General features: G+C 37.4%; 1 pseudogene; it reads right to left on the bottom strand.

Annotated features, from left to right (window-relative positions):
* Positions 1 to 9,418: 9,418 nt before the first annotated feature.
* LOC123939526 lies at positions 9,419 to 9,518 on the bottom strand (annotated as a pseudogene).
* Between the last annotated feature and the right edge of the window lie 10,425 nt (positions 9,519 to 19,943).

Below are 19,943 nucleotides of genomic sequence, written 5' to 3'. Positions count from 1 at the left end.
GCAGATTAATTAATCTTGTAAATTAATCCTCCGGTATTTTTGTATTATTAACAAATGGCTATAAACCATCTGAAAGTCATTTAGAAGATTCATATACAAATGAGAAAATTCCATTTCCAAATTTAAATGTGTTGATAAATATTTGTTTAAATACATGACACACTTATGTCATTTGATAACAAAAAATTTTAAAAATGGGAATATTCCCAAACAGTGATATTCTGAACGTTCTCTCTGTATCTTTTTTCTCTCCTAAAAGAAGTTACTTTCTTTAAAATTTAAAAAAAAAATTTATTTATTTATTTGAGAGAGAGAATGTGAGAGTGGGGGGAGGGGAAGAAGGAGAGGGAAAGAGAGTCCGTGCTGAGCCCAGACCCCACTGCAGGGCTCCATCTCACACCCTGAGATCAGGACCTGAGCCAAAACAAGAGCTGGATGCTTAACCAACTGTGCCACCCAGGTGCCTGAAGGTTCTTTCTTAGTTATATGTTTACGTTTGCTTTGAAGGAACAGATAAAGCATGTATGTATGACATTTTAGATCTGTTGTCATCATAGAATAGGCCTGGAAATTTGGAATAAATTTCTCTGAAAGAAAAATGTATAATTTATCTTTAATTTGATAACTCTGTAACTTGTTTAAATACTTTCCCTTGAGATAATGAACAACTGAGTGATATATAGTATTATATAGTTTATATATATAATATATGTATTATATATATATATATAATAGATTATAAAGTATTATAAGAATTCTACTAATTTAAATTACCCATATCCATAGCATCTTAGGGCAGCTTATATAAGCACTGCAAATGAGGGCAAGATTGACCCTCTCTGTCAAGGTTTCTTTCATGATTTGTGTCCATATGGGTCAAATAAGAAAGCCATACTGATCTCTGTATTTTAAAAATTAGATAAGAAGTGTAAATAGCTTTCTTAAAAAGATTTTTTGAATTTATTATTTGAGAGAGAGAGAGAGAGAGAAATCAGGGAGAGGAGCAGAGGGAGAGGGACAAACAGACTCTGCTGAGCATGGAGCCTACCTGGGGCCAAATCCCACAACCTTGAGATCATGACCTGAGCTGAAATCAGGAGTTGGATGTTTAACTGATTGAACCGCCTACATACCCCATTATCAGGTTTTAAAAAGGAAGAAGCCAAGAGGGAAATTTTTTTATTTTATTTATTTATTTACTATATTCATTGTTAAAAGATAAACTGAGCCACCCAGGCATCCCATTGGTGTACCTTTCTTGACTTGTAATTACATATCCATTTATTTGTTGACCTATTTGTTTGTATTTATGACTAGACCAAGACCCACAAATGGGGACTGCCACCATTAAATAAATGTCTGTACCTAGGTCAATGACTAGCATAAAATAAGTTCTTTATAACCATTTATCAGATAATTCATGATCCCATCTAGCTGTAATTAATATTTTCCTTTTCTGTTCTCAGAATCTGTATTCCTATATAGTAAGACCTCAGTAGCTATTGAATTAGAATAAGATTAAGTAAGTGGCTCAGACTTTTTGATGTTTGGTTTTTGTTTTTTTTTTTCCTTTGTAGTTAGATCTGACCCAGTGGTAAAAGCGCAAGTGGAATTTTGATTGCTGGAGTGTTGTATAGTTGAGATGGAAAGTTATTTGGAAGTGTGCCTGATGCTGAACATCAAATCTTTAGTTGTTCACTTACCACAGTCATGTCTGTATATGTTATTTCACAGCAATGTGCAAATTGCTTATGACTGTACCCAGTAGAATGGTACTCTATCTGAGCTCATTTGCAGCAGTTTAAAAACAAACTCCAGAGCCCAATATCACAACTGTTTTCTTCCTTTTTGATCTTACCTCATTAGGGGGACAGGGTAAGGGTTGTGTAATGTGCTGAAATCTGTCAATACTTTGTGTTTCTTATTCATTAAAACCTTCAGATGCTGTTTTCCTAGTGGCTCCATTTACCAGGGAGGGCGAGGAGAAAAACACTAAACAGGTGTTCTTGACTTGAAAAACAGCAATTTCAAGCAACTCACAAGGGGAGAAGTTGGAAATTTTCAGATTCTGAAGTTGTCACTGGGAGATAAATTTGGGTTACACATTCGCCTCTCATAAACAGACTTTCTTTAACATAAATTTCTGCAGTGCATGAGGCACCTGATTTCTCTGGGGGCAGACATGCTTCACCGAGCAATTGTGCTGCAAAGAGATAGTGTATATTTTCCCAGCCTTCTTCCAAATGTACAAAAATGAGCTGGAGGAGTAGTATGCTGAGCTGCCAATATGGAATTCTAGCTTCCCGTAGCAGGGCGTAAAATACCTATGGTAAATATTTGGCCTGATTGATGGGAGAGTGTCTGAATTTTAAGTTCAAGCTTAAATGTTTCTGTAATACCGTAAGAAGATTATTTGTCAAATAAACAATGAGGTACATTAGGTATCTTATACAAAAGGATTGCATAGTACTGTGTTTGCTTCTGAGGTAGCAGCTATCTGAAGCAAGGGGAAAGTTGAAAGAGATAATTCTTACAGCACTGCAACTTAAAATGTGGTCCCCAGGCTAGTTGCATTAGCATTACATGGTAGCGCTTTAGAAATGCATGTTCCTGGGCCACATTCTAAAAATACTGAATCAGAAATTCTGGGAGTGGAGCCTAGCAGTCTGTGTTACAGCAAGTGCTCAAGATGATTTTGATATATGCAAAAGTTGGAGAACCATTGTTCTGCCGGCATTTGATTCATTAATTTATTCAACAAATATATATTGGGTATCTAATAAATTCTAGACTTTCTTTTTAGATACTAATAGTACAGAAGCATGAACAAATAGTCGAACTTTTCTTTTCTTGCAGCTTATTTTCAAGTGAGCAAGCTGGGTAAGTCAAAGGAAGTGAGGAATTCATTAATTTGAGTGTGTCATGTTGGGCCCTGCAAGATGCCTTTTTTAGTGAAAAAAAGTGAGGCAGGCTTGGCAGAATTTGCAGTGTAAGCATTTGGGAACTGAACTGAACTTCATTTGATAGGTTAAATACTTTCCTTTTCATGGCCAGCTCTACTGGGACTGGTTTAAAAATCTCTGTCTAGATGCTCAGGATCCATGACTTACCTGAATGGGTAACTGATCTGCATATATTTGTTCCCCCATATAATTTGTTAATCATCTCTCTGCTTGGCATTCTAGTATGGGCAGTGGAATTGAATTGACTGGCATGATTTCCAACATCTGGGCTCTTACTTTTCAAAGGATTATCTTTGAACCAAATGGTATAAAGGACATATAGCAGACATATAGTAGTTAATAGAGAGATGCCTTAGATTATTAAATAAGTATGAATAAAATATTCTTATCATGAATATTGGAGGAATAGTGGGTCCTGAGCATTTGGTATTAGGTAGGTAGAATCAGTAGGAATTTATTACCTTTCATCAAATGTTTTTTCCCGGGGCGCCTGGGTAGCTCAGTGGGTTAAGCCTCTGCCTTCAGCTCAGGTCATAATCTCAGGGTCCTGGGATCGAGCCCCTCATCCGGCTCTCTGCTCGGCGGAGAACCTGCTTCCCCCTCTCTCTCTGCCTGCCTCTCTGCCTACTTGTGATCTCTGTCTGTCAAATAAATAAAATAAAATCTTTAAAAAAATGTTTTTTCCCAACTGTGAAAATTTTCAAAATAATACATACAAATAAGTCAAAAGATAAGTACGGTAAGCACCTATAAAAGATCCCTCAAGATTTACCATCTATACTTCCTCTTTCTTGCTCTCCCTACACACACACACACACACACACACACACACACACACTTTTGCCATTCCATTTCAAAGTTGAGGTTGCACATATTAAAAAATTTCATCCATTAATAATTTAATCTGGATCTCTTAAGAATAAGGACATTTACCTAAGTTACCACAATGTCATTATCATTCCTAAGAAAATAACAGTTCCATAAATCAAAATCCACCCTCTTTGTTTTCTCCACAACATTGACTTACTGAAGAGTTTAAGACATTTACTATGTGTTATCTCCCAGATTCTTGATTTGCCTGTTTCCTTTTGGTGTTATTTAATGTTTACCTCTATTTCCTGAATTTACTATGCACCAAAATTTAGGTGTAGAGGCTTGATTGAATTTCATCCAGTGGTTCTTTGAATGTGTAATGTACCAGTCACAGTTCACTAAGCCAAACAGACAAGTGTTACTTATGAAGCTCAAATTCTATTTAGGGAAGACATATATTAAACAGACATATTAGAAACCTATATAAAGATATTTCCTCTAGTGGCAAATGCTGTGATGAAAATTAAATATGACGTTGTGACTGACTTAGTGACAGTTGATGGCAGGGGATAACCAAGCAAGATCTCATTGTGGAGATGGTATTTGAGCTGTGATCTGAATGGAAATAACAGGAAGTAGGGGAGAGGGGCAAAGAATATCAGTTTGCTAAACCCACTGACTGAAACAGAAACTTCTTGGAGGATGTTTAATTTCATGAGTTTGTTGAATGAAGGAAGGGAAATCTTTGGAAATACTTGAGAATTTTAGGAGGATAATCATGTGAGTCATTGGATATGGGTTTGTGAGAAGTCTTGGTCAGTCAAATGATTCCAGTGAATTGTGGAGCTATTCCCTTTTGTTAGTAACTGCACATATATCCCTGGCTTTCAGCAGTAACTCCAACACAATGGACACAAAGGGAAAGTAAAGAAAAAAATCATCAGGAAGTGTAATTCAAATTTGTTGAGTACTGTTGATAGTCTGTGTCCTTGCAAGTTCCTGAAATGCCATACAGAACTTCACTGGGAATTGTATGCCAGAAAAAGCCAGTATTCCACTGTGGAAAGTAGAGAAGGTTGGAATTATTCTTTTTTTTTTTTTTTTTAATTTTCCATTTTATTTATTTTTTCAGCGTAACAGTATTCATTCTTTTTGCACAACACCCAGTGCTCCATGCAAAACGTGCCCTCCCCATTACCCACCACCTGTTCCCCCAACCTCCCACCCCTGACCCTTCAAAACCCTCAGGTTGTTTTTCAGAGTCCATAGTCTCTTATGGTTTGCCTCCCCTCCCCAATGTCCATAGCCTCATGAAAGAAATTGAGGAAGACACAAAAAAATGGAAAAATGTTCCATGCTCCTGGATTGGAAGAATAAATATTGTGAAAATGTCTATGCTACCTAAAGCAATCTACACATTTAATGCAATCCCTATCAAAATACCATCCATTTTTTTCAAAGAAATGGAACAAATAATCCTAAAATTTATATGGAACCAGAAAAGACCTCGAATAGCCAAAGGAATATTGAAAAAGAAAGCCAACGTTGGTGGCATCACAATTCCGGACTTCAAGCTCTATTACAAAGCTGTCATCATCAAGACAGCATGGTACTGGCACAAAAACAGACACATAGATCAGTGGAACAGAATAGAGAGCCCAGAAATCGACCCTCAACTCTATGGCCAACTCATCTTCGACAAAGCAGGAAAGAATGTCCAATGGAAAAAAGACAGCCTCTTCAATAAATGGTGCTGGGAAAATTGGACAGCCACATGCAGAAAAATGAAATTGGACCACTTCCTTACACCACACACGAAAATAGACTCCAAATGGATGAAGGACCTCAATGTGAGAAAGGAATCCATCAAAATCCTTGAGGAGAATGCAGGCAGCAACCTCTTCGACCTCAGCCGCAGCAACATCTTCCTAGGAACAACGGCAAAGGCAAGGGAAACAAGGGCAAAAATGAACTATTGGGATTTCATCAAGATCAAAAGCTTTTGCACAGCAAAGGAAACAGTTAACAAAACCAAAAGACAGCTGACAGAATGGGAGAAGATATTTGCAAATGACATATCAGATAAAGGGCTAGTATCCAAAATCTATAAGGAACTTAGCAAACTCAACACCCAAAGAACAAACAATCCAATCAAGAAATGGGCAGAAGACATGAACAGACATTTCTGCAAAGAAGACATCCAGATGGCCAACAGACACATGAAAAAGTGCTCCACGTCACTCGGCATCAGGGAAATACAAATCAAAACCACAATGAGATATCACCTCACACCAGTCAGAATGGCTAAAATTAACAAGTCAGGAAATGACAGATGCTGGCGAGGATGTGGAGAAAGGGGAACCCTCCTCCACTGTTGGTGGGAATGCAAGCTGGTCCAACCACTCTGGAAAACAGCATGGAGGTTCCTCAAAATGTTGAAAATAGAACTACCCTATGACCCAGCAATTGCACTACTGGGTATTTACTCTAAAGATACAAACATAGTGATCCGAAGGGGCACGTGTACCCGAATGTTTATAGCAGCAATGTCTACAATAGCCAGACTATGGAAAGAACCTAGATGTCCATCAACAGATGAATGGATCAAGAAGATGTGGTATATATACACAATGGAATACTATGCAGCCATCAAAAGAAATGAAATCTTGCCATTTGCGACGACGTGGATGGAACTAGAGCGTATCATGCTTAGTGAAATAAGTCAATCGGAGAAAGACAACTATCATATGATCTCCCTGATATGAGGACATGGAGAAGCAACATGGGGGGGTAGGGGGATAGGAGAAGAATAAATGAAACAAGATGGGATTGGGAGGGAGACAAACCATAAATGGACATTGGGTTGGAATTATTCTTAGTTCTTCTTCCTATCCCTTCAAAATGTGTCCTTCTATTATTCACATCTGTTTTTAAGACTTGCTGGAGTCCACTCTGAATGCATTTAGGAATATAACTGTGTTAAACATATACAGATAAATATGAGTAATGACATTTATAGTGAATACAGGGGAACTGGAGAAGATGCTTTTTTGAACAGTTTTCATTTAGTTTCTTGGCAGAAAAGCAGTATGAAACTGGGTATTTATTATGCCATAATAGTGCAGTGGATAATTGTCTCAGATGAAATATCTACCTACCTACATAGTACACATGTAGTAGGAGGTATCTGGTGCATGGTTGATTTCTTAGCTAGCATTTGATATAGCCCATAGGTGAGATTTTGATACCTGTCAGAAAGGTTAAAGGAAGTGCTATCTCTGGAAGTACATGGAAAGGCTGACTAAGCTCTGGCTGTTGAAAGAGAATCTTCAGAGAGAGAAACACTGGAGCAACTGACATTCCTCATAGCTGTTCTCAATTAACTGTTCCTCACGATAAGCCTCAGTCTGTCCATCTGTGGAACCCATCTGTGAATTGTATTTATTGAAAATGCTTGATGAATTGGTGTGTCAGGAAAAACAACTGAAAAAGAAGACATTCACCAGTTAGGTAGTATTTCTGGGGATTCGTAATCATTGCTAATGGTTCAGTGCAAGTTGAATTCTATTTTTGATTTATGACTTTCTCAGTAAAATGCTATATTTGTGCATACATTAGGTGCTTGTGCTTACCCTGGAGAAGGACCAAAGAGGATGAATACATTGTTCCATTAAATACAAGCACATTTCAGAAATGTTTGGAGTTAATTTACATACTTTCAAAAGGCTGTGGCATGAAGCATTTTTGTCCACTAAAAGTTTCAGGGATTATGGAAATATATGCATTGTCCCATACAATAACCACTATCCACATGTGGCTGTGGAGCACTTGAAATGTAGCTGGGGTGAAGTGGGAACTGAATTTTTAACTTAATTTAATAAATTTAAATGGCCACATATAGTTGGTGCCTACCATTTTAGACAAAGCAGGTCTAAAGAACTATTGAGGAAATGCTTTTATTTTATTTTATTTTTTTAGATTTATTTTTTTTAAAAGACTATTTATTTGACAGAGAAAGAGATCACAAGTAGGCAGAGAGACAGGCAGAGAGAGGGGGGAAGCAGGCTCCCTGCTGAGTAGAGACCCCCCCCCCCCCCAATGTGAGGCTTGATCCCAGGACCATGAGACCATGACCTGAGCCAAAGGCAGTGGCTTAACCCACTGAGCCACCCAGGCGCCCTGAAAAAATGCTTTTTTTTTTTTTTAAGATTTTATTTATTTACTTGACAGAAAGAGATCACAAGTAGGCAGAGAGGCAGGCAGAGAGAGAGAGGGAAGCAGGCCCCCTGCTGAGCAGAGAGCCCGATGCGGGACTGGATCCCAGGACCCTGAGATCATGACCTGAGCTGAAGGTAGCGGCTTAACCCACTGAGCCACCCAGGCGCCCCGAAAAAATGCTTTTAAAAGTCAACAACTAGTTATTCATTCTGCCAGCTTGATTATTTTATTCTTGGATTCTGATTATTAGTTTATTTTCTTGTGTTTAAATGTGTACCAGTTCCCACTCCCCTGCCCTTCCTTCCCCCTCCTGGTTTTACACACACACACGCACTTCCTTATTGCTAAGCATTATAATTTTTTTTTATATCCACGCTTTTTGAGGTAGTACTATGTACATATTATGTAAATTATGTCAAAGTTTTCAGCATTTGTTCTCCTTTAAAATTGAGAACCTGATTTAGATTCTCAAAGATAATTGATGTCTTCCATGGTGGTCAAATCCTTCTCCTTAATCTTCTGGTAGTATCTCCATTATTACCAGCCCCTTGAGTTAAGATTGCTCTTTAGCCTCTTTGCTGCTGCATTATCTTGAGTGTCTTTTTCCATTGGTCTTTTCCTCTTTTTTCCAGTGTCCTTCAACGTTAACGGTTATCTGGGGTGCCTGGGTGACTTAGTCATTAAGCACCCCCTTCGGCTCAGGTTATGATCCCAGGGTCCTAGGTTCGAGCCCCGCCTTGGGCTCCCTGCTTGGGGGGAGGCCTGCTTCTCCCTCTCCCATTCCCCTGCTTGTGTTCCCTTTCTTGCTGTGTCTCTCTCTCTGTCAAAGAAATAAATACAATCTTAAAAAAAAATTTAACTGATATCTCCTACAGCTCAGATTTACTCTCCTGGATTTAGCCAAAAGCTCTGATTAAGCGTTTTTTTAAAGGAAATATATCCAATCCGGATCTCTCCAATGGTCTGTCTGAAAATCTCATACTTCCTTCTTGAAATTTATTGTTAGATGGATAAAAATCCAAGTTTAATATTAAAACAACTTATAATATGATTAATAATCAAAATTAACGCCCCATCTTGTGTTGAAAATGCACCACTATGTTTCCTGTTACCCAGAGTTGAAGAGTTGGTCATCCTTACTTTCCACACTTTTTTTTTTTTTTTTTTAAAGATTTTATTTATTTATTTGACAGAGAGAGAGATCACAAGTAGGCAGAGAGGCAGGCAGAGAGAGAGGAGGAAGCAGGCTCCCTGCAGAGCAGAGAGCCCAATGCGGGGCTCGATCCCAGGACCCTGAGATCATGACCTAAGCCGAAGGCAGTGGCTTAATCCACTGAGCCACCCAGGCGCCCCGCCACACTTTTTTATTCTCTCTCTAACAAGGTCAACATATGCTGGCAATTCTTTTTTTTTTTTTTTTTTAATAAACTATGTAATGTTCCATGAATTTGCATGTCATCCTTGCTGAGCAGCTATGCTAGTCTCTGTATCATTCTAATTTTAGTGTGTACTACTGAAGCAAGTACAATTTTTCCTTCTAATGGGTGTTGGGTTATATATAAGTAGTTTCCTTTTCCACTACCCATTTCTTGGCTTAGGTCTTCTTTGGCTTATGTGTGGATTATTTCAGTCTCCTAATTGGACTTAACTACTTTCAGTCTCAGTTGAGGTTGTACTAACTATTCCATTTCTATCTTATCTGCTTTATCTTCATGATCCTACCCTCTGGGTACATTGGCTTAACCTAGTATTGCAGAATCATTCTTACTTTTCCACCCATATGCTTTTGCTTAAGACGACTAGCTCTGCTAAAAATTGAATTTTCTTATTTTTGTATTTAGATCCTCCTTGCCTAAGTTTTTTAAGGTTTGTTCTGTTTTTCATATATTATTTACCATCTGTGTATTGAGTGTATACCTTTGCAGGCATGAGCTTTGTGTTTAACTCATACAATAAGAGGATCACTGCTTTCAAGGAGCTTAACATTGTAATGGGGAATCTGACAAGTAAATAAACAGTTGTGGTACAGTATGATAAACTTTCATCTCATCATCATCTAGAAACCGTCCCAAACCACGTGCTTCTCTAAACTCATAAATACTACTCCTTGGTCACTTAATTACATTACCCATTTTTGTCTTGTCACCTGTTGATTTTACTATTATGTGTTAATCTTATTTTCTCTGTTAGATTATAAACTCCTTGAGGGCAGAGAATATATTATACCACTGAATATACCTTATACCCCCTAGCCCACAACATTTCATATAAAAAGTACATATTAAGTACCTGGAAATTTATAAGAGAGATGAATTTTACCTTTGGGAATCTTTGCATTGCATAACCATTTTTCTGTCTATATAAAATACAGAAATGTGGTGAGAGACTGTAAGGTTTGTTTGTACTCACTTTGTAATGAATGATGGTTTTAACCCTGGAAATTGAATTCTTAACGCTATTTAAAACAATCAGTTGTCAAATGAATAAATAAAATCTTAAAAAAACCCCAATCTGTATTATGAAATGTTAGATGCTTATATTTAAAATTTCCCCTGATACAAAATACTAAACATGAAATATATGGGTTGGAATTGTATTTCCAAACTAGAATGAAATTTATGAAATGTATGTTAATACTCAGAAGCCAAGAGTAAAGTATTATAATTGTTAGGCTATAAAACCAGATTTTGATTTTGTGAAAAAAAAAAACTAGTTTCGTACAATTGTAGTTGGATTTTTGAAGCCCTAATTGGATGGAGCAGATTTTTCTAATAGAATAATCTTTAAAAGTAAATATAAGTGAACTATAGCCTTTTAACATCTTCATCAATTAAAAAAATATTGTATTTTAATCTAATTCTTGCTTATTTCCAGATGTTGGTTATAATACTTTCTGGTAAATTAACTTTCATAGGAACTTTTGTCTCTTTGCTTTTGGTTAATTTTAAAAGTAACTTCATTAAAGCTTAATTGATGTAAACCACATAATAAAGTATAAAACTTGATACATTGGGATATATGTATATGCCAGTGAAGCCATCACAACAGAAATAATGAAAGTATTCATCACTCTTAAAAATTTCCTCATTTCTATAATTCCTCTAATCCCTCTCCTTCTCCCCACACCTGCAAAGGCAGACATGAATTTTCTGTCAGTATACATTTGCTGTTTTTAGAAGTCAGTGCAAATAAAATCATGTAGTATATGCACTTTCTCGTCTGGTTTCATTTTTTAAAAACATTTTTCTAAAAAAGATTTTATTTATTTATTTGACAGACAGAGATCACAAGTAGGCAGAGAGGCAATCAGAGAGAGTGAGGATGGGGGGGAAGCAGGCTCCCTGCTGAGAAGAGACCCCCAATGTGGGCTCGATCCCAGTACCCTGGGATCATGACCTGAGCAGAAGGCAGAGGCTTTAACCCACTGAGCCACCCAGGTGCTCCTGGTTTCATATTTGTTTTAAGATTTATTCAGGTTACAGTGTTTAATACTAGTTACTACTTTTTATTGTTGAGTAGAAGCACATCTGATATTTTTTTTGTAAGATTTATTTATTTATTTATTTGACAGAGATCACAAGTAGGCAGAGCGCCAGGCAGAGGGAGGGGGGCGGGGAAGCGGGCTCCCTGCTGAGCAGAGAGCCCAATGCGGGGGCTCCATCCAAGGACCCTGGGATCATGACCCGAGCTGAAGGCAGAGGCTTAACTCACTGAGCCACCCAGGTGCCCACCCCAACACATCTGATTTTTATATATCAGTTGTGTATCCTGCAATTTACAGAATTTGTCAATTAGATCTACCAGTTTTTCTGATGGAATCTTTAGGGTTATATATATGTATCTATGATGTATATAATTTCATATTTGCAAATAGAGACAGTTTTACTTCTTCCTTTCCAATTTGGATTCCTTTTTTTTTTTTCTTATGTAATTGTTCTGGCTGGGACTTAAGTACTATGTTGAATTGCTTAGTTTTCAGTGTATAGACCTTTTTACATCTTAAGTCAGATTTACCCTTAAATATTCCATACTTTTTATGATATTATAAATGGTATTTTTAAAATTTCAGATTCTGATCATTTGTTGATAGTAAATAAATACAATTTATCAACAAATTGAAAGTAAATAAAATATAGTTGGTTTTTACATATTGATCTTTAACCTATACTTCAATAAACTCACTTATTCTAGTAGCTTTCTGAGATTTCATTAGATATTTCTTATACATGATAATGTTGACTGAATAAAGGGTTTTATTTTTTTTCCCCCTAATCTTGATGCTTTTATTTCTTTCCTTTCCCTGATTGCACTGCCTAGAACCCCTAGTACACTGTTGAAGAGAAATAATTGGAACGAACATCCTTGTCTCACTCTTCATCTGAGTAGGAGAGCATTTGGTCTTTCACCATCAAGTGTAGTGTTAGCTTCAGGTTATTTGTAGTTGCTCTTGAAAAATGTGGAAGAAGTTGTCTGTTCCTAGTTCTGAGAGTTTTCATTCGGAGTGGGTGTTGGGTTTTGTCAAGTGATTTTTCCACATCAGTGGTTAAGATCATGTGTTCTTGTTGTTGTTCCTTATAATGTTAATATGGTAGGTTTCGTTGATTGATTTGTGAACCTTAAGACAGTAGGGTATTTGGTCATGTCTGTTACTCTTTTTATATATTCTGGGAAATGATAATGATCATACTGTGTTGAAGATTTTTGCATCTATAATCATGAGAGATATTGGTCTATAATTTCTTCTATAATGTCTTTCAGTTTTTAGTATCAGGGAGTTCTGACCTCATAATGTGGGCTGCAAAGTATTCCTTCTTGTTTAGTTTTTTTGAAGGTTTTATGTAGAATTTTTATTGTTCCTTAATTGGTATGATTTACCAAAGAAGCTGTCTGTGAATAGTGTTTACTTTCTGGGTAGATTTTTAGCTATAGATTAAATTTCTTTAACAGATTATTGAAGTCATCTATTTCTTCTTGAGTGAGTTTTGTTGGTTTTGTTAGATACTTTCATCACTTATGTGCAATACCCAGTGCGCATCCCAAGTGCCCTCCTTAATCCCCATCACCCATTTAACCCATCCCTCCACCCACCTCCTCTCTGGGTAACCATCAGTTTGTACTCTACAGTTACAAGTCTGTTTTGTGGTTTATCCTTTTTTCTTTGCTCATTTGTTTTGTCTCTTAAATTCCATAATGAGTGAAATAATATGGTATTTGTCTTTCTCTGATTAACTTATTTCACTTAGCATTATACTATCTAGGTCCATCCATGTTGCAAATGGCAAGGTTTTGTTCTTTCTTATGGCTGAATTCCAATGTATGTATATGTATATTTGTATGTGAGTATATATGTGTATCTCACATCTTCTTTATTCATTCATTTATCAATGGATAGATACTTGGGCTGCTTCTATAACTTGGCTTTTGTGAGTAATGCTATAGTTAACATAGGAGTGCATATATCCTTTAGAATTAGTGTTTTTGTATTCTTTGGGTAAATACCCAGTAGTGTGATCATAGGGCAGTTCTATTTTTAATTTTTTCAGGAGCCTCCATCCTGTTTTCCTGACTGGCTGCACCAGGTTGTCCTGTCAAGAGTGTACAAATGTTCCTTTTTCTCCACATCCTTGCCACACTCATTGTTTCTTGTGTTTTTTATTTAACCATTCTGACAGGTATGATGTGATAGCTCATTTTGCTTTTGATTTGCATTTCCCTGGTGATGAATAATGTTGAGCATCTTTTCATGTGCCTGTTGGCCATCTGTATGTCTTCTTTGGAGAAATATCTGTTCATCTCTTCTGCCCATTTTTAGTTGGATTATTTGTTTTTGGGTGTTGAGTTTTATAAATTCTTTATTTTGGAGACTAACCCTTTATCGGATATGTCATTTGCAAATACTTCCTCCTATTAAGCAGGTTGTCTTAGTTTTGTTGATTGTTTCCTTTGCTGTGCAAAAGCTTCTTATTTTGGTGTAGTCCCAGTAGTTTATTTTTGCTTTTGTTTCCCTTGCCTCAGGAGACCTATCTAGAAAAATGTTGCTGTGGCTGATGTCAGAGAAATTACTGTCTGTATTCTCTTTTCAGATTTTTGTGGTTTCAGGTCTCACATTTAATCTATTTGGGGCTCATTTTTGTGTATGGTGTAAGAAAGTGGTCCAGTTTCTTTCTTTTGCATGTATCTGTCCAGTTTTCCCAGCACTATTTGTTGAAGAGACTTTCTTTTTCCCATTGCATATTCTTATCTCCTTGTTGGAGGTTAATTGGTCATATAATTGTGGGTTTATTTCTGCGTTCTCTGTTCTGTTCTTTTGATCTTTGTGTCTGTTTTTGCATGAGTACATTATTGTTTTGATTATTACAGCTTTGTAATGTAACTTGAAGGTCAGAATTGAGATGCCCTCAGCTTTGCTTTTCTTTTTCAAGATTGCTTTAGCTATCCAGGGTCTTCTGTGGTTCCATACAAATTCTAAGATTGTTTATTCTAGTTCTGTGAAAAATGCTTTTGGTATTTTGATAGGGGTTGCATTAAATCTGTAGATTGCTTTGGGCAGTAGGGACTTTTTTTTTTAAAATTTTAATTTTATTTTTTCAGTGTTCCAAGATTCATTGTTTATGCACCACACCCAGTGCTCCATGCAATACGTGCCCTCCTTAATATCCACCACCAGGCTCACCCAATCCCCTACCCCATCCCCTCCAAAATCCTCAGTTTGTTTCTCAGAGTCCACACTCTTGTGGTTCGTCTCCCCCTCTGATTTCTCCCAACTCACTTCTCCTCCCCATCTCACAATGTCCTCTGTGTTATTCTTTATGCTCCACAAGTAAGTGAAACCATATGATACTTGACTCTCTCTGCTTGACTTATTTTACTCGGCATAATCTCCTCCAGTCCCATCCATGTTGATACAAAAGTTGGGTATTCATCCTTTCTGATGGAGGCATAATACTGCATTGTGTATATGGACCATATCTTCTTTATACATTCGTCTCTTGAAGGGCATCTTGGCTTTTTCCACAGTTTGGAGATTGTGGCCATTGCTGCTATGAACATTGGGGTACAGATGGTCCTTCTTTTCACTACATCTGTATCTTTGGGGTAAATACTCAGTAGTGTAATTGCAGGGTCATAGGGTAGCTCTATTTTTAATTTCTTAAGGAATCTCCACACTGTTTTCCAAAGTGGCTGCACCAACTTGCATTCCTACCAACAATATAAGAGGGACATTTTAATAATATTTGTTCTTCCAGTCTATGAGCATGGAATATCATTCCATTTGTTTGTGTTTTCAATTTCTTTCATCAGCATTTTATAGTTCCCAGAATATAGATCTTTCACTTCTTTGGTTAAGTTTATTCCTAGATATTTTATTATTTTTGGTATAATTGTAAATGGGATTGTTTTCTTAATTTCTCCTTTTGCCACTTCATTATTACATCTGCTGCTTTTAACTTATTAGTGTCTTTTAAAAAATATTTATTTATTTGAGAGAGTGAGAGAGAGAGAGGAAGAGTGCACACAGGCGGAGAGGCAGAGGGAGAGAGAGAATCTCAAGCAGACTCTGCTCTAAGCATAGAGCCTGATGTGGGGCTTGATCTTATGACCATGAGATCCAGACCTCAGTCAAAATCAAGAGTTGGTTGCTTAATCAACTGAGCCACCCAGGAACCCCTAACTTATTAGTGTCTTTATATTTGAAGTGTATTTCCTGTAAGAAGGACATAATTGAGTTTTGCTTTGGTCTCCAATCTGACGAAATTTGACTTTTATTTGGAGTATTTAAGATATTTATATCCCTATGTTATTGTTGATAAAGTTTAAATGTACAATTTAAAAAAAAAAGATTTTATTTATTTATTTGACAGAGAGAGGGCATAAGCAGGGGGAGCAGCAGCAGGAGTAGGAGAAGCAGACTCCTTGCTGAGCAAGGTGCCCTAACTGGGGCTCGATCCCAGGACCTTAGGATCATGACCTGAGCTGAACGCAGATGCTTAAGTGAGCCACCCAGGTGCCCCAAAATGTACCATCTTCCCCTTGTCCCACCTATTCTTTCTTTCCCTAGTTAGATAGAATGTATGATTCTCACTTGTCTCCTTTGTTGATGTATTAGCTATGATGCTTTGCTTTGTTCTTTTCTTTTATTTTATTTTTTAAAATATTTTTATTTATTTATTTGACAGAGATCACAAGTAGGCAGAGAGGCAGGCAAGAGAGAAGGAGGGGAAGCAGGCTCCCTGCTGTTAATTTTTAAATCAATCCCAATTACTTTCAGATTTACTAACAGAAATTGTTGCTTTCTCCCCACAGTCTCACCTCCAGGCCACCTTTCCAGCTCTAGAAGCCCTACAAAAAACCTAAAGTCTGGAGGTACACTGAAAATGCTAAGTTGAAACTACTAACCAGTGCTCATGTGTCTGGAGTCTAGAGAATTTGACAAGAGCTCTGAATCAGCCCTAGTATTCCTAGTATTTAGAATGCATGAGAAAAAAATGCATGAGAAAGAACAGCAGCTTCTCATGTAAAGGCTGTAATTGCCAAGTGACCAGATGTCAATATAGTCAACTCCCAAGAATGGCTATAGGAATTCTATGGGGTCTGGAATGTTGAGATACTTACTTATCTTGCTGACAGCAAAATAAACTACTGTCACCAACTGCTTGAAATTAGGCCCTGTAGAAGTTAATTCTCTTTAAAGATATGGCAATCTGGGGCACCTAGGTGGCTCAGTGGGTTAAGCCTCTGCCTTCGGCTTGGGTCATGATCTCAGGGTCCTGGGATTGAGCCCTGCATCGGGCTCTCTGCTCAGCGGGGAGACTGCTTCCTCCTCTCTCTCTGCCTGGTTCTTTGACTACTTGATCTCTCCCTCTGTTAAATAAATAAAATCTTAAAAAAAAGAAAAAAGATATGGCAATCCATAGTGCTACAGTTAATGTACATTAACTACTGGTGATAGGAAAGACAAAGATGGGGCCATTGCTAGTAATTAATAACGTATGTAATATTTATATTTCTTTGCAATTTCTCCATTCAAACCAATGATAAACTTACCCAAATAATCCTTTGATTAATGAAACGACTGTATTTAAAATCTTCTAAAGCAAAAGTCTGTAGTTAGCTGGACTCTATTAATATATCAATTACAAATTTAGAAAGATTCTGTAAGCCAAAGGGTTTTTTTAACTATTTTTAAAATTTTTTTTTTTTTTTATTTCTTTGACAGAGAGAAATCACAACTAGGCAGAGAGGCAGGCAGAGAGAGAGGAGGAAGCAGGCTCCCTGCGGAGCAGAGAGCCCGACGTGGGGCTCGATCCCAGGACCCCGGGACCACGACCCGAGCCGAAGGCAGAGGCTTTATACACAAATATAGTAAAGCAGGGCCAGGGGTGTGGGGGAGGATAAAAATAATTAATAATCTTAGCCATCAGGGATAAGAGGTGGTGAAATTTGGATTTCACAAGGCACCTTTCAGACAACCAAAGATTTATAATACGGACGGTAAGATGATTATCAACTTCATATGACATGATTACCACAGTTCTGCTCAGGGCAGCATTTTCCAAAGTCATCCTATCCAACTGGACATTCTGGCATCAGGTCAGCCTTAAGAATTTTTCCTGTATTGGGGGCACCTGGGTGGCTCAGTGGGTTAAAGCCTCTGCCTTCCGCTCAGGTCGTGATCTCAGGGTTCTGGGATCGAGCCCCACTTGGGGCTCTCTGCTCCGCAGGGAGCCTGCTTCCTCCTCTCTCTCTGCCTGCCTCTCTGCCTGCTTGTGATTTCTCTCTGTCAAATAAATAAAATATTTAAAAAAAAAAAAAAGAATTTTTCCTGTATTGGGGCGCCTGGGTGGCTCAGTGGGTTAAAGCCTCTGCCTTCGGCTCAGGTCATGATCGAGGGTCCTGGGATCGAGCCCCACATCGGGCTCTCTGCTCCACGGGGAGCCTGCTTCCTTCTCTCTCTCTGCCTGCCTCTCTGCCTGCTTGTGATATATGTCTGTCAAATAAGTAAATAAAATCTTTAAAAAAAAAAAAAAAGAATTTTTCCTGTATTGGCAAATTGAAAATATTCTCAAAACTTCCTGACCCTTGTTGCCATGTAATTTCTCATATATTTATAATGGCTAGTCAAGTTAATCCACATGATAACCACATTTTATTATATATAATAACTAAATCCATATAACTCAGCCTTAAAATCCCTCATATTTAAGAAATCCAGTTCAGGGGCGCCTGGGTGGCTCAGTGGGTTAGGCCGCTGCCTTCAGCTCAGGTCATGATCTCAGGGTCCTGGGGTCGAGTCCCGCATCGGGCTCTCTGCTCGGCAGAGAGCCTGCTTCCCTTCCTCTCTCTCTGCCTGCCTCTCTTGTGATTTCTCTCTGTCAAATAAATAAATAAAATCTTTAAAAAAAAAAAAAAAAAAAAAAAGAAATCCAGTTCAATAAACATGAGCTTTCTGCAACTTGCTGGTTGATACTTGATACATTTATATTTAGTTTTTAGAATTAAGAGAGCCTTATTAAGCAAATATTGCAAAGTAGGCAAATATGAGCAAATATATTTTAAGAGATTTTAAGACATTATAGTAATAAATGTACAGTCATAGTATTATTTCTTAAAGACACAAAAAGAAAATTATAATTAAAATATATTTAACCAAAATTACTCCTCACTTCCATTATGCTGGTGAACTGTGAGAGTCCCTAAGTCTGAAATAAAGGAATAAAACAAATGGCTAAAAACACTTGGTAATTATAGTTAAGAAGTTATAGGCTTTTAGAAAATTATATACATTTAAGTTTAAAACTTTGAATCCATAATCCAAAGACAAGATGAATCAACCATAAAATCATATTAAACAGTATTTAATAAAAGTCAACACTGGATAAGAGATAGAATAATCAAGAGATTAGACCCCAGTAGCAAGAGGCTAGGAGTAGCAGGAGGCTAGGACTGGAAAAGGTGGACCAAAGGTGCAAGTTGGGGCATCTACTATTATGGCCATAGCCTCTGAATATGAAGAAAAATCATACACAAAGAAGGTAAAATCTTATGTCTACACAAAAACCTGCACATGTATATTTGTAACCGTTTTACTCAAAACTTGGAAGCAACCATAATGTCCCTCAGTGGAGATAAGTAGGATAAAGGATAAATAATAACTATGGTATTTATAAATATTCATAAATAAATAATGGAATATTATTCAGTGCTAAAAAGAAATGAGCTGGGATGCCTGAGTGGTTCAGTTGGTTGAGCATCTGCCTTCAGCTCAGGTCATGATCCCAACGTCCTGGGATCGAGTCCCACATCAGGCTCCTTGCTCTACGGAGAGCCTGCTTTTCCCTTTGACTGCTGCTCCCCCTGCTTGTGCTCTTTCTCTCTCTCTCTTTCTCAAATAAATAAAATCTTGAAAGAAAGAAAGAGAAAGGAAAAAAAGAAATGAGCTGTCAACCAATAGAAGACCTTAAATTCATCTTACTAAATGAAAGAAGCCAATCTGAAAAGCCTACATATTGCAAGATTCCAACAACATGACATTTTGAAAAAGGCAAAACTATGGCGACAGTAAAAAGATCAGTGGTAGGCCAGGGTGGGGGAAGAGAGGAGTAAATTGGCAGGACACAGGATTTCTAGGGAGTGAAATTACTCTGTATGATACTGCAAATGGTGGATACATGCCATTACACATTTGTTTAAACCCTCAGGATTTGCAAAATCAAGAGTGAGCCCTAATGTAGACTAAGGATTCTGGGTGATAATGATGTGTACTGACACATAGGTTCATTACTTGTAGGACATGTATACCTATGGTGGGGAATGTTCGTAACAGGGGGAAGAAGTCTACATGTTTAGTGCAGGAAGTATATGAGAAATCTTGTACCTTCTTCTCAGTTTTACCATGAACCTAAAACTGTTCTAAAGAGTAAAATCTATTTAATTTTTTAAAAAAGGAAA

This window comes from Meles meles, chromosome 3, assembly GCF_922984935.1.
Source record: "Meles meles chromosome 3, mMelMel3.1 paternal haplotype, whole genome shotgun sequence".
In the NCBI taxonomy this organism is placed as follows: domain Eukaryota; kingdom Metazoa; phylum Chordata; class Mammalia; order Carnivora; family Mustelidae; genus Meles; species Meles meles.
This window is presented reverse-complemented; position numbering and strand designations above follow the sequence as displayed.